This window comes from Galeopterus variegatus, unplaced genomic scaffold (genome assembly GCF_000696425.1).
Source record: "Galeopterus variegatus unplaced genomic scaffold, G_variegatus-3.0.2 Scaffold4069, whole genome shotgun sequence".
In the NCBI taxonomy this organism is placed as follows: Eukaryota; Metazoa; Chordata; class Mammalia; order Dermoptera; family Cynocephalidae; genus Galeopterus; species Galeopterus variegatus.
The window spans coordinates 23,883-37,531 of record NW_007730180.1 but is presented as its reverse complement, the minus strand read 5'-3'; the positions used below and the strand labels follow the sequence as shown (position 1 = coordinate 37,531).

At 40.7% G+C, this 13,649-nt stretch overlaps 1 non-coding gene across 1 annotated transcript; it reads left to right on the top strand.

The window, feature by feature from the left end:
* The first annotated feature begins 6,451 nt into the window (after nucleotides 1-6,451).
* On the top strand, nucleotides 6,452-6,524 carry TRNAI-GAU. The gene has a single exon. It is a non-coding gene; the product is annotated as a tRNA-Ile (tRNA).
* The last annotated feature ends 7,125 nt before the right edge of the window (nucleotides 6,525-13,649 follow it).

Here is a 13,649-nt window from a genome sequence, read left to right as displayed (position 1 = left end):
TATGGTTCATATAGGAGTTCTGGAGAGCACAAGCCAGAAACCTTGCTGTAGAGCTAGGGCTATGGTCTGGAGCTCACAGACCCCTCAAGCCCATTCACAAACCCTTCACACACAGGTCTATGAGCTAGGTAACTGGCAAAAAGGTCCTTGGAGCCTTGGTTGAAGTAGGAATTGTCTTTATTCTGCACGTGCACACGCACGCGCGTGCGTGCGCGCGCATACACACACACACACACACACACACACACACACTTCTAACAGCTAGGCAGTCCAAAGAGAAACTCCGAAACTCAACTGCTACCAGCAAAGTCCAAAGAAAAACTGAGCAGCTGCCAGCAGAGTAACATGCTCTATTGTTAGATTCACGCTCTCTGCCACTAGCCTGATGGCAAACAATAGAACGCACAATAGCTGCAAAACTAAAAAGATGCATTGGTGCACATGAGCACTAACTCCACCCACACAACTTGTTTACAAGAAATGTGCTTCTCAAGCCCCAACCAGGCCTGAGCTGAGGGAGCCTGACTAAATTATTCTATTTTCCCCACATTTGGCATTCAGGTTGTTAAGTTTGCAGGCCAGCAGAATATGAGAGCAGTGGAGGCATGGCAGCTTCCCCCCAGATTTCGGAAGATGTATGAAAAAGCTGGGGGACTCAGGCAGAGACTTGCTACAGGTGTGGAGCTGCTGTGGAGGTCCTCTGTGGAGCAATGTGGAGCAGAAAAATAGGGTCAGAGCCCCCACTGGGGAAATGTCTAGTAGAGCCAGGATTGTGGGACTGCTGCCAGGAGCCCAGAACTGTGGGGCTGCTGGCAACAAGCAATGAGGATGATGGGCTGGAAAAGCTGCAGGCACCAGGGAAGCTCAATGGGCTTCAGTTTGAAAAAGATGACCAGTAAGGGGATCTTCACCCTTGACTTGGTGTTGTCAGCACCACGCTCTCCCTGGTGAGCTAACTGGTCATCCCTATGTAGGGATCCGGACCCATGGTCTTGGTGTTATCAGCACCACACTCTCCCAAGTGAGCCATAGGCCAGCCCTCAAACTATAGCTTTAAATGAAAGACAACTGAGTATATTGAGTCAAGGACATGTAAAATCAAGTGACATGTATATGTTGGGAGGGGAGGGGTGTTTCGAGCTTTGTGATTAGAAAGCTAGAAGGGTTATGGGGTCAGCAGTGTGTAAATCAGAGTTCAGTGAGTCCTACCTGGGTGACTGACAAGATCCCAGTAAGTATCCTGGCAGACATATCTGGTCATACGCCACTTCAAGCAGGCTACAAATAAACTACAATAAAAACACATAGGAAGGGATTCATCAAGATCATATGGTTTGAGGGGGCCGGCCCGGTGGCGCACTGCTACAGTGCGCCGCTTGGGAGTGCGGCGGCACTCCCATCGAGGGTTCGGATCCCACATACAGACCGGTTCCCGCTCACTGGCTGAGCGAGGTGCGGGTGCAGCACCGAGGGTTGCGATCCCATTGCCGGTCCCGGTCCAGTACGGGCGCGACACTGAGGGTTGCGATCCGTTGCCGGACACGAAAAAAGACAAAAAAAAAAAGATCATATGGTTTGATGTCAGTTTCCTCAGTGGATAACGGAGAGAGGCATGCTGGGTATCTGCAGCCCCTGAGCTCATACCCAGCTGAAATCTCCTGCCAAATGCAAACTTATTTAACCAAGAAGCTGATGATTCCCTAGTGGATTAGCACCTTTTCACTCAAAGAAATATCATAACCAGACTCTTAATACTCTTGAATATGTAAAAACTTGTTCAGTGTTGTTAGTAATGTTTAGGAGAACTTGGCTTTGAAATAGCCGTGTAACTCCAATTTAAAACAAATAGTTGAATCATTGATTTAGATTTCTGATTCTAAGTAGAGATGCAAATGTTTACAAAGCTTTGTTATGTTTACGAATTTCAGGTTCCCTATTTTTATAAGCCTGATTTATCAGTTATAAAAATTGCAAGCTTAGGAAGGTTTTTTAAGTCAGACATTTGAAGTATTTAAAGATATTGACTATTAAATTGATAGCTCTACCTGACTCTCTGAAATGATAGAGCTTTACAGATGAGACCAAACATAAGCCTTTGAGTGGGGAAATTTGCTGGAATTATATAACAAGACTAAACTAAAAAGTGTAATGAAACCTATTTTTAGACTTTCTTTTATAAATACAAACCTTGCAAATAGTCTAAGTATGAAAATACTGTTGTGGTGTCCCTACCCTATGCATAAATTCATATTATATAGGAAGGCCCATGATGGAGCTATGGGGAACACACCTTTTCAAAACCTTAAATGTTTTGAAAGAACAAGACAGAAAGCACATCTAGATGAGAGGAGGAAACAATGTATTTGTCCTGTAGTTGGTAATAGCTTTCCCTTCAAACCACCATCCCTTCACAGAAGCTAGCTTTCCTTTATGTATCTGACCAGCAATGGTTGCTTCTGGAGAAGAGTCTTAGGGATTAAGGAAAGACACATCGGGAGGGAATGGCATCTTTGCTTTCCCTGCACCTCTCCACCCCACCCCACCTCCACTTCCCACCCTCCTGGCTTGAGCTCCCTCAAGGAAGCATCTACAGATCTCTCTGGATAAATAAATTCCTCCTCTCCTGTGAACCTCATAGTCCTCTGTACCTCTCCTTCATGGCCTTAGTGCTACAATTTACTCAATTCTTTAATAGTCTGTTCCTTGCCTTAGACTAAGACCCCCTTATGCCTGGTTTTCAGACAATTGACGGTGACCCACTGGAAAAAATTGACTTTGACAGGACTTGGGACATGAAGTTCATGAAACATTCTTAGCTTTGCTATGGAAAAGGTCCTATGAACCTTCCATTTTTTAATGCTATGAGTCATTAAACTGACATAGCAGTGTGCAGACTAGAAAAGGTGCCCCATGGGAGTAGGGGCCATGTATATATATTTTTTCTATGTCATTGCATTCTAACAGTTCTGTGCACATGAAAACAGTCGTCAAATAATTGTTGTATAAACAAAGGGCTGGATGAGAAACTCACCTCCTATCTGTATGTTGTAGTTCTATGTAAAACTCCCTTTGAAGAAGGATTTCACGTAAAGTGAAAAAGCACTGGGTAGAGTATGTAAGTACCTGTTACTAGCCTTTACAGGACGCAGTGGGGCCTGTCACTAACTTCAACAACATGGAATCTTGCAGTTAACTATTAATCAAATGTGAAGCTTTTTATGAACGGGTGAGAAGTGGGGGCAAAATGAAAAGTTGGAATTCAAGAACCTGTCTACCTGTGGGAGACTTCTTTATAAGAAATGCTTATGCAGAATATGGGCAGAAAGAAAAACGGAAACTAATAGCAATTCATTCTCATTTAACTGAATACATGCAGACATTCAGTTCACTGTCTTATGTGAACAAGTATAGGGCTAAGTAGGGTGAATCTTTGGAAAACAAATACTTTGTATCCTCTAATCACCTTTTGATTCAGGGAGGGGGGTTGCTCCCTTCTAGGGGAAAGGTAAATTTTATTCTTTGGTCATGAGAAAAATTCCAACTGAGTATATTTTCTTTCCAGGTCAAATTCTGTGTCAAAGCTGTTCTAGGTTTGTTTTAAGGCTATCACTCTGGTCTAACAAAAATAATTTTGTGTTAGAACAGAATTCTTGATTTGTTTTCCGTATCCAATATAAGATGTAGGAGTTGCTTGAAGAATCCATCTCTAACCCTATTTCTTTCTTCCCTCAGGCACCAAGCGGCAGTTCAGTGAAGTGTCTGCATTAGTTTTCTATTGCTTTATAACAAATTACCACAAACTTAGCATCTTAAAACAACACCCACTTATAAGTTCACAGTTCTGTAGGTCAGAAATCCAGCTTGCTGTGGCTGGGTTCTCTGCTCAGGGTCTCAGAAGACTGAAATTAAGATGTTGGTCAGGATGTTTTCACATTTGAAATTTGGGGTCCACTTCCAAGTTTCTTTAAATTATTATTTAGATTGTTAACAGCATTCAGTTCCTTGAAGTCATAGGACTGGCTGAAAATTCCATATTCTTGCTAACTGTCAGGTGAGGATTGCTCTGAGCTCCTAGAAGCCACTTTCAGATCCATGCCAATTGCCCCCCTACCCCCATCTCCCAAGCCACCAATGCCACATGTTGAGAGTTTCTCACCACCCTGTTGTGAAAATAGAATAATTTAGGCCCCTTCGCCTCGGGTCTGGTTGGGTGTGGTGCAGCTCATTTTTTGTAAACAAATTGTGTGTATGGGTGGAGTTAGTGTGCATGCACACCAGTTTATCTTTTTAGTTTTGTTGCTGTTGTGTGTCCTTTTAGAGAGGTGTGTGGAGCTATGGCCCTGAACTGCTGGCCGGTGGAGCTCCTGTCTAAAAAGAGAGCATGTTTACTTTTCTGGCAGCTGCTCAATTTTTCTTTGGACTTGGCCAGTAGCAGTTGAGTTTCTGGGTTACTCTTTGGACTGCCTAGCTCCTGGACGTGTGTGTGCTGAATAAAGACTACTCTTTTTTCACCTACAGTTCCAAGGACCTTTTTTCTGGTTACCTAGCTCATAGGCCTGCATGTGAAGGGTTTGTGACCCAGTCTGGACAATGGGCTTGAGGAGTCTGTGAGCTCCTGAACCAGCCCTAGCTCTACAGATGCAAAACCCAGTCTTCATTTTAGGGGCTCACTTCAGTAGCCAAGCTTATCTAGACAAATTATCCTATCTTAAGTTTAATTCATTTGGAATCTTAATTACATCTGTAAAATTCCTCTCATCAGCATCTGGATTAGTGTTTGGAAAGCCAGGAGAAGGCATATGTGTATCAGGAGCTGAGCATATTGGGACCAACCTTGGTATTCTGCCCCCACAGTGTCCGTTCTATATATCCCTATTTTTAAGAAAGGGCTTACTTAGTGAAGTCCTCCAATGAGGGAAGGGAATAAGATTTTCTTGGCATTGTCTAAACAGTAACTGTTCACATGGACCATTCCAAGATTATTAACTTTCCTCAGGTTGTTTTGAGAAGGCTTGTTCACGCAGCAAGGATGGTTAGAATGGATGAGAGAATTTTCAGATGAAGCTCAGCAATGGGGCAATCAAGCTGCTCTAACAAGAACATAGGCCAGGATTCACTGCTGTTCTATCACTTTACTATCTCTTCAAACTTGGAAAAGTTAAGAAGGACCAAGGCTTACCCATATAGGACTGAGATCAAATGAAAATGTTCCTGGCACATAGGACCTAGTTATAAATATTGGTTTCTTCCTATCCTCTCTCTTTCCAGGAACTACCAGTTTTGAGAAAATGCTTTTGCTTTGCAGGTTACATATTGCAGTCATTGGTCCTTGAGAAGAAATAGTCTAGAAGGCAGAGATAATCTGAGTTCTTATCCACATCTTTTCTTTGACTAACATGGGTTCCTCCATAGCTTTATTTCCTGTCCCTCAGCTGCCTCCCCACCCCCTGCCCCCAAACCAGAATGATCCCTATAAATCCCGTGTGGAATCCCATATTAGGTCTTTCTAATCTTAACTTTGGAATAGTCAGTGTACTTGAGTTAGCCTCAGTTATAAGTGACAGTAAAAAGCAAAGTAATGATAGCTTCATTGGGGTGGAATTTTATTTTACTCATTTACTATCTGGTAGGCACAATGGATTCAGGGACCCAGACTCTTGTTTCTTGTTTCTCTAACATGTATGGCTTCCATCTTGTAATACATTTGGTGACCCAGATGGGTGCTAAAGTTCCTACCATATGTCCACATTAAAGCCAGGCTCGAGGGAGGAAGGACACACCCTCTCCCTTTAAGATACTACTTCAAAGTGCCACAAAACTTTGCTTTGGATCCTACTGGCCAAAACAAAATAATGTGTCCCTACATTGCTTTAATGGGGGCTAGAACTTTTTTTTCTTCCCAATTTGGGATGGTTAACTTTAGGTGTCAATTTGACTGGATTAAGGAACCTGGAAATGCATTATTTGGGGGGGTGTCTGTGAGGATGTTTCCAGAGGAGATTAGCATGGGAGTCTTTGTGGACTAGGTGGGGAAGATCACCTTCAACATGGGCAGCCAGCACACAGTCAGCTGGGGGCCTTGGGAGGAAGAAAAAAACAGAGGCAAGTGTGTCCATCCATTTCCTGGAGCTGGGATAGACTCTTACTTTATTGTCCTTGGGCATCAGAATTCCATGCTCCTCCAGCCTTTGGACTCCACAGCTTACTCCAGTGCCCCCCTCCCCACATTCTCATCCCTTTGACCTCAGACTGAGAGTTACACCATCAACTTCCCTGGTTCTGAGGCCTTCCAACTTGGACTGAGCCATGCTACTGGCATCCTAAGGTCTCCAGCTTGCAGATGGCCTGTCATGGAACTTCTCAGTCTTCATAATCACATGAGTCAATTCCCCTGATAAATCTCCTCTCATATATCTCTATATAAGGGGATTCAAAAAGTTTATAGAGAGCTGGCCAGTGAGCTCAGTGGTTAGAGTGTGGTGCTGATGACACCAAGGTCCAGGGTTCAATCCCTGTACTGGCCAGCCACCAAAAAAAAAAAGTTCATGGAAAAATGGGTTAAAAGATAAAAATTAAAAACTGTAAACCTTATTTCTCAACATAAGTTCCAACAAGTTCAATACACTTTTGTAAGTGACGATTGCAGCCATTTAATCTATCCCTAAAGAACTGAGGGTCCTGGGAATTTAACATGTCAGTGTTGTTTTTACATTATTAATTGAAAGAAAATGAGTGCTCTTTAAAGACTTTAAGATTGGGAAACAGAAGTCAGAAAGAGCCAACTCAGATTGTAAGGTGGATGACTAATGATTTCCCATTGATGCTCTTGCAAAATTGCCCTCATTTGAGAAAAATGAGCAGGAGCACTGTCGTAGCAGGGAAGGACTCTGAAGCTTTTCCAGGTGTTTTTCTGCTCAAGTTTTGGCTAACCTTTTTTTTTCTCTCTCCAAACACTCTCATATAAGTAGATGTCATTCTTTGGCTCTCCAGAAAGTTAACAAGCAAAATGCTTTGAGCATTCAAAAATACTGTTGTCGTGGCTTTTGCTCCTGCCTGGTCTGCTTCAGCTTTGTTTGGACCACTTCCACCACTTGGTAGCCATGGCTTTTATTGTGCTTTGTCTTCAGGATTTTACTGGTAACACCATATTTCATCTCCTGCTGCAATTCTTTGAAGAAATGCTTCAGGATTTTGATCCCACTAATTTAAAATTTCCATTGAAAGCTCTGCTTGTCTGCAGCAGAGCTGGGTGCAACAGTTTTGGCATGTATAGAGCAGAAAATTTGTCCAACAGTAGTTTTTCAGTCAGAATTGTGTAAGCTGAGCCAATTAAGATATCAATGGTGTTTGCTATTGTTTCTGCTGTTAATCAATCCTCTTCAATTAGGGCATGAACAAGATTAGGTTTTGTTTCTCACAAATTGATGTGTATAGTCTGCCACTGCAGACTTCATCTTCATCATCATCTTGTGCCTTCTTAAAACCCGTTATTCATTTGTAAATTGCTGATTTCTTTGGGGAATTTGTCCCCATAAACTTTTCATAAAGCAGCAGTGGTTTCACCGTTCTTCCACCTAAGCTCCACCATAATTTTTTTTGGCAGCTGCTCGGTATGGGGATCTGAAATCTGGACCTTGGTGTCATCAGCACTGTCCTCTAACCAGCTGAGCTAATCAGCCAGTCCTTCATCTTTTTTTCTTTTTTTCAGCACCATAAATTTGATGTTTGTTCTTGCTTCAATTTTAGCCAAATTCATGTTGCTCTTATAGGAGCTCTTTTCAAACTGATGTCTTATCTTTCTTAGTGCCTCAAACTAGATCCCATTGAGATATGTTCTAATAAGTTAAGAAAAGTTAATTTTGGTGCAAAAAAATTTTGTGATCCATGCATGGTTTTTTCACTATATGCATTTTCCGTGAACTTTTTGAAGTTCCTTTATACACACCCTATTGGTTCTGTTTCTCTTGTGAGCCCTGATGTATTACCAGTGGGTAGAAGCCAGGATGGGAAAACAGAGTCCTTATCTAACTGTGTCAACAGATTTGAAGAACGTGGTCAATAAAGGTGTCACTCGGGACATGGTTGACCATCTTGACAGATTTTGTTATCCTGCCATTGTGGGAACTCAGAACTTGACTTCTGGAATAAGTTATTGGAAGGTGAATGTAGGAGAGAATAATGAATGAGAAATAGAAATCCGTAAGGTATCCTTGAGAAGAAACAATATCTCCTTCAGTAAGGATTTATATTTTCTGAAGTGTTTGGAATGGACACCACTGTATTGTCTATCACCATAGTACTTTAGTAATAGTTCCTCACAAACAGAGCTTCTACAAACAAGAAGGGGATTTTACTAGATATTTGAGGGCTATTTTATTTTATGGTGGTATCAGGCTGCCCCCTACTTGGCCAATTTTGCCATTAGGACTCTGCGTCATCCTTGGAAGGGGGCTGAAGGTTTTGCCCACGCCCCCTGACACCTGCAACCAGTGCAGCAACAACCACCAAGCTGCCATAGGAAGCAGCCTGGGTTCCCGAGCTGGTGTGTTGGGGGGCGAGGGCTTTTGCCACACCCCCTGACATCTGCACCCAGCCCAGCAATAACCAAGCCACAGCTGGAAGCTCCCTGATCTCCCCTGTGGGAATGAGGGGGTGCCACAGGCCTCAATCCCACGCTTCCTCCTTCTTCCATCCCATTTCCTTCCCCTTTCCCCCTCCCTCCCAACTGCTCCACAACATCACAGAATTTAAAAAAGTTTTAATAAAAAAATTTTAAAGAATAAAAATGACTCTGTGTCGTCCTATCTTCTTTCCTTGTTCCCACAATATACAGGGGGATTTTGTACTATTAACTACCTGCCAAGTGCTCAAAACTTTAAGAGGTAGAACTTCTTTTTAACCCTCCTAAGGGGTTGGAGGGAAATCTAGATTAGAAGTTAAGGAGCTTTGCAATAAACTGATAAAATTACAGCTAAACTGTGCTTTCTGTTTAATCTCTGTAAACCTAAAACTGCTATAAAAACAATCTATTACTTAAAATTACAGAAAATATAGACATGACTGCTACCTCCATGGAGTTTATAATTATTTGTAATGCACATTGAAATAGTTTCAGGCTAAAGAATAAATTAATTGGAAGAAATGATACTATTTACTTTCAAAATTGTAATCAATGATTTTTAACCAATCCCTACGTTCCATCAGCTACTTCTGATAAAGTATTGACAATGCTAACATTAAATTATTCTTACAGTCATTTTAAGTATTAGATTTATTGACATGGTGAAGATCAGAGGAGATCAAGACCAAGCATTTAAATTATCATCTACACTAGTGTAAACGATACAAATAAGATTTTATTACATGAAGGAAAAAAACTATATGCACGTCACATAAACTGTGATTAACATAAAATCCATCAATGTTCCTGCCAAATTCATTCTTTCACCTACAAAAGGGATGATCATCTAAAATTATCTGCAGACAACTTTTCTCAGGAATGTAATACTAACAATTATTTTTAAATTAAAAAAAAATTGAAACATGCTAAGCACAGGGAGATGTAATCTGTGTAAACTACAACATCTTAGAAAACCGGTTTGCATTGGCTTGCTGGGACAGCAGAAACAGTTTTATTTTTATAAATAGTTCATTCTTAACATGTTTACTAAAATGTAATTGAAACATGCTAAGCACAGGGAGATGTAATCTGTGTAAACTACAACATCTTAGAAAACCGGTTTGCATTGGCTTGCCGGGACAGCAGAAACAGTTTTATTTTTATAAATAGTTCATTCTTAACATGTTTACTAAAATGTGTTTAAGAACTTTTTCTAAAGAGATATAGCCATGGGATCCTTTGACTTTAACACATGATCTTCACTACTTTTTTATAATTTCATGTTTGCTTTCACTTTCTTGATTATTACAGATGTCTCATGACTAATAAGTAGTCAGTTTATATCTAATGAATAACTGGTTAAGTTTACATATTCATCACTCATGGTGGTCCTGATGTTTTTTCTCCCTAGGCCATTTTCGTCCTAGCGACCCATACCTGTTTTCTCCTTAACATAAACTTCAACCACTTTCACAAGAGGCAAAAAAGCAGTATCACTCCAAAATTGCACCAACAGTTGCTGACAAACTACTACCACCCAAACTGAGCTGTTGAAGCAGAAAGAGTGGTATAAAGTTTAGTAAGAGGATTGAGTGTGTTAAGGAAAAACTTGTGTTTTCATGTGCTATTAGGACTAATATATAGGACTAATATACTGAGGGTCTGTTTGGGGATGGATTTCCTTCAATGTACTTTGAGAGGAGATGGATAAGACTGATTCATTACTTATTTATTTTTGCTCCTCTCCTGCCGTTGCTCACTCACTCCAGCCAGGACAATGAAACTATAAAACCAGGTATGGGGTGGTAGTACACTTCATAAATCACCTCAGCTGCACTAAGTTCTGCAAGACTAACACCTGACTTTGTAAAAATATTTTTGCGACATAGTTTTCTATTTGAATTAATGTTAGTCACATAATAACCTCTAGTCAAGTCTATAAACCTGCTTTGTTTGTCAAAACTGGGAATTTGAACAATCCCTTGTAGCATTTGATGCCAGTCTTCTTTTAACCAGTGTACGTCCAGGTCATTAAATGTGCCATAACTATCAGATGACTTTAAGGTGTGTAACAGGCTTTTTGATTCCCTGTTTCAAATGAGGGTATAAACAGGCCTATCCTCCAATAATAATGAGCAGCAAGTAGATTTTAATATCTTGATGTAGCTTTATCATTAAAATAGACTATGACAGAGTAGAAAAATATTCTTCTAAGGATGTGTAAAGACCAGTGTTCCTCCCGGAGCCAGGTAGCCGTCAAAAAAAAAAAAAAAAAAAATTGGTCTTCAAATTTTAGGATAAACACCACGTTAATCAAAGCTGAGAATGTGGTCAACATCAACTATATAGTTACTATTTCATTAATATGTATTACTAAAAATGTCTTAAAGTGCTCTTTATTTTCCATACCCCAGCAGCTCATCAGCACCACCTCTGGCACAACCCCGATTGCAGCTCCCTGATTTAGGAAGGCAGCGTTCTCAACTCTTGAGGGTCGGTTTGGGGATGGATTTCCTTCAATGTACTTTGAGAGGAGATGGGTAAGACTGATTCATTACTTATTTATTTTTGCTCCTCTCCTGCCGTTGCTCACTCACTCCAGCCAGGACAATGAAACTATAAAACCAGGTATGGGGTGGTAGTACACTTCATAAATCACCTCAGCTGCACTAAGTTCTGCAAGACTAACACCTGACTTTGTAAAAATATTTTTGCAACATAGTTTTCTATTTGAATTAATGTTAGTTGCATAATAACCTCTAGTCAAGTCTATAAACCTGCTTTGTTTGTCAAAACCGGGAATTTAAACAATCCCTTGTAGCATTTGATGCCAGTCTTCTTTTAACCAGTGTACGTCCAGGTCATTAAATGTGCCATAACTATCAGATGACTTTAAGGTGTGGAACAGGCTTTTTGATTCCCTGTTTCAGATGAGGGTATAAACAGGCCTATCCTCTAATAATAGCGAGCAGCAAGTAGATTTTAATATCTCGATGTAGCTTTATCATTAAAATAGACTATGACAGAGTAGAAAAATATTCTTCTAAGGATGTGTAAAGACCAGTGTTCCTCCCCGAGCCAGGTAGCCGTCAAAAAAAAATTGGTCTTCAAATTTTAGGATAAACACCACGTTAATCAAAGCTGAGTATGTGGTCAACATCAACTATATAGTTACTATTTCATTAATATGTATTACTAAAAAGGTCTTAAAGTGCTCTTTATTTTCCATACCCCACCACCTCTGGCACAACCCCGATTGCAGCTCCCTGATTTAGGAAGGCAGCGTTCTCAACTNCTCAGTATTCAGTGGCTTGCTGAAGGTGCTGGCAATTAAGTGACAGAGCTGGAATCAGAACGCATTTGAGTCTAACTTTATCAATTAGAGATGATGCTTACCTCAACATGTGACTTTTGGCAAAAATCTGAACTCCATTTGCTCAAGGTTAACTTATTTCATCTAAAGCCAGCCCATGTGTTTTGCTGGGGATATTCTCTGTAGCTGAAACATAAAGGGCTGGTCCTGGCATTGAAATAGGTGAGGTAAAGGTGACCTCTCAACATTTCTGTTGGGATTCTTACCTAGGAGGGTTATCTGCCTTTTAGGAATAAGTAAAAGCAAACGGAACGTGTTGGGTTTAGATAGGCATGCACTGATTTACAACAACAGACAGACAACTCTGTCACTGAGGTCAGCCATCAATGTTTGATTCTTAAATACTTAAGAAAGACAGAAAGCAGTTGAATATGACTCTGGGGCCTCTTAGAGCCATGGGAAGTCAGCTAATCCCCTGCTTCTAATGGAACAGCCCTGGAGAAAGGGAGCCACAGAGACACTGGTTGTTCCTGATGAAAAAATAAAATAAAATAACGATGGAGCCACAATCATGAGCACAACCCCACTCTAATCCTTTCTGACAAGGGAAGAGGTGATGGTCTACTGCTGCAGCGTTAGAGTCTGGAACTAACAAATAAAACCTCATTTGTCTCCAGCCATGTTCACCCCACACAGAAGCTGACAGTGTGTTACCTTGGGGCCAGTGGTGCAGGGAATGTGGCTAACAAGTGTGATAGGAATATTAAAAGCTCAAGAAATAAGTCATGAGAGCCATGATTCATTCATAATTTTATTCTTTGACTTTGAAAAAAACAAAAGTCACATTTCTTCCAGAATTTTTTTAAATCAAAAGCTTTCATGTGAAAAAATATAACACATTAAAATAATCTGTGCTCCCTATGTTATTACTCTAGCCCTATAAAATCATCTTGTCGTAAATTATAATAACATTTGTCATCTTCCTTTATAAATTGGCAAAACATCTGGTTAATATTTAATAGGGACAAGAAGTATAGTAAGGAAATACCATGAAATTTGGCATCAGACAGACTGGGATTCAAATCCTGTTATCTGCAGTTTTCTGCATCAAGTGCCCTTGGTCAGTAATCTCTACCTCTCCGCTTTATCAGCTGTAACTGTGTTCTGATACTACCTGCCTCACAAAATTCTGGGATATATAAAGAGTTTAGCACACTGTATCGCACTGTTTTTAGAATTATCTTAAAATGTTGACTCTTCTAGAATTAATAATTTTACTTAAAAACTAAGATAGACTTTAAGAGACTCCAGAACCTGAGAATTGTGCTTCATGCTTACCCTTGGATTCAAAGATGATAGAAAAGTTTTCCTGTCAAAATGAATAAACTCACGAATTATGAAGGCTCAGGGGATGGTGAGAACGATAGAGTGACAAAGTCTTCGCAGAAGTTGGCTGTTCCAAGGCTTAGCAAAGAATGGGGGATTGGGTAGAAAAAAGTGGAGGCCTCCCTGGCTGAGAAATGAATGTGGGAGAGGACAAGACTGAGGAATTAGGTCCTGGGAGAGGGAGTGGGTGTGGAATATTGCTTGAGATAAGGGGAAAGATATACTTTAGATTCCACAGGGAAGAACAAATTTGAGAGATCAGACAGCTAAGCAAAAACAGTTTTCACTGTCCAGTCAGCAGCGTGTGTGTGTGGGGGGGGGGGGGGGGGG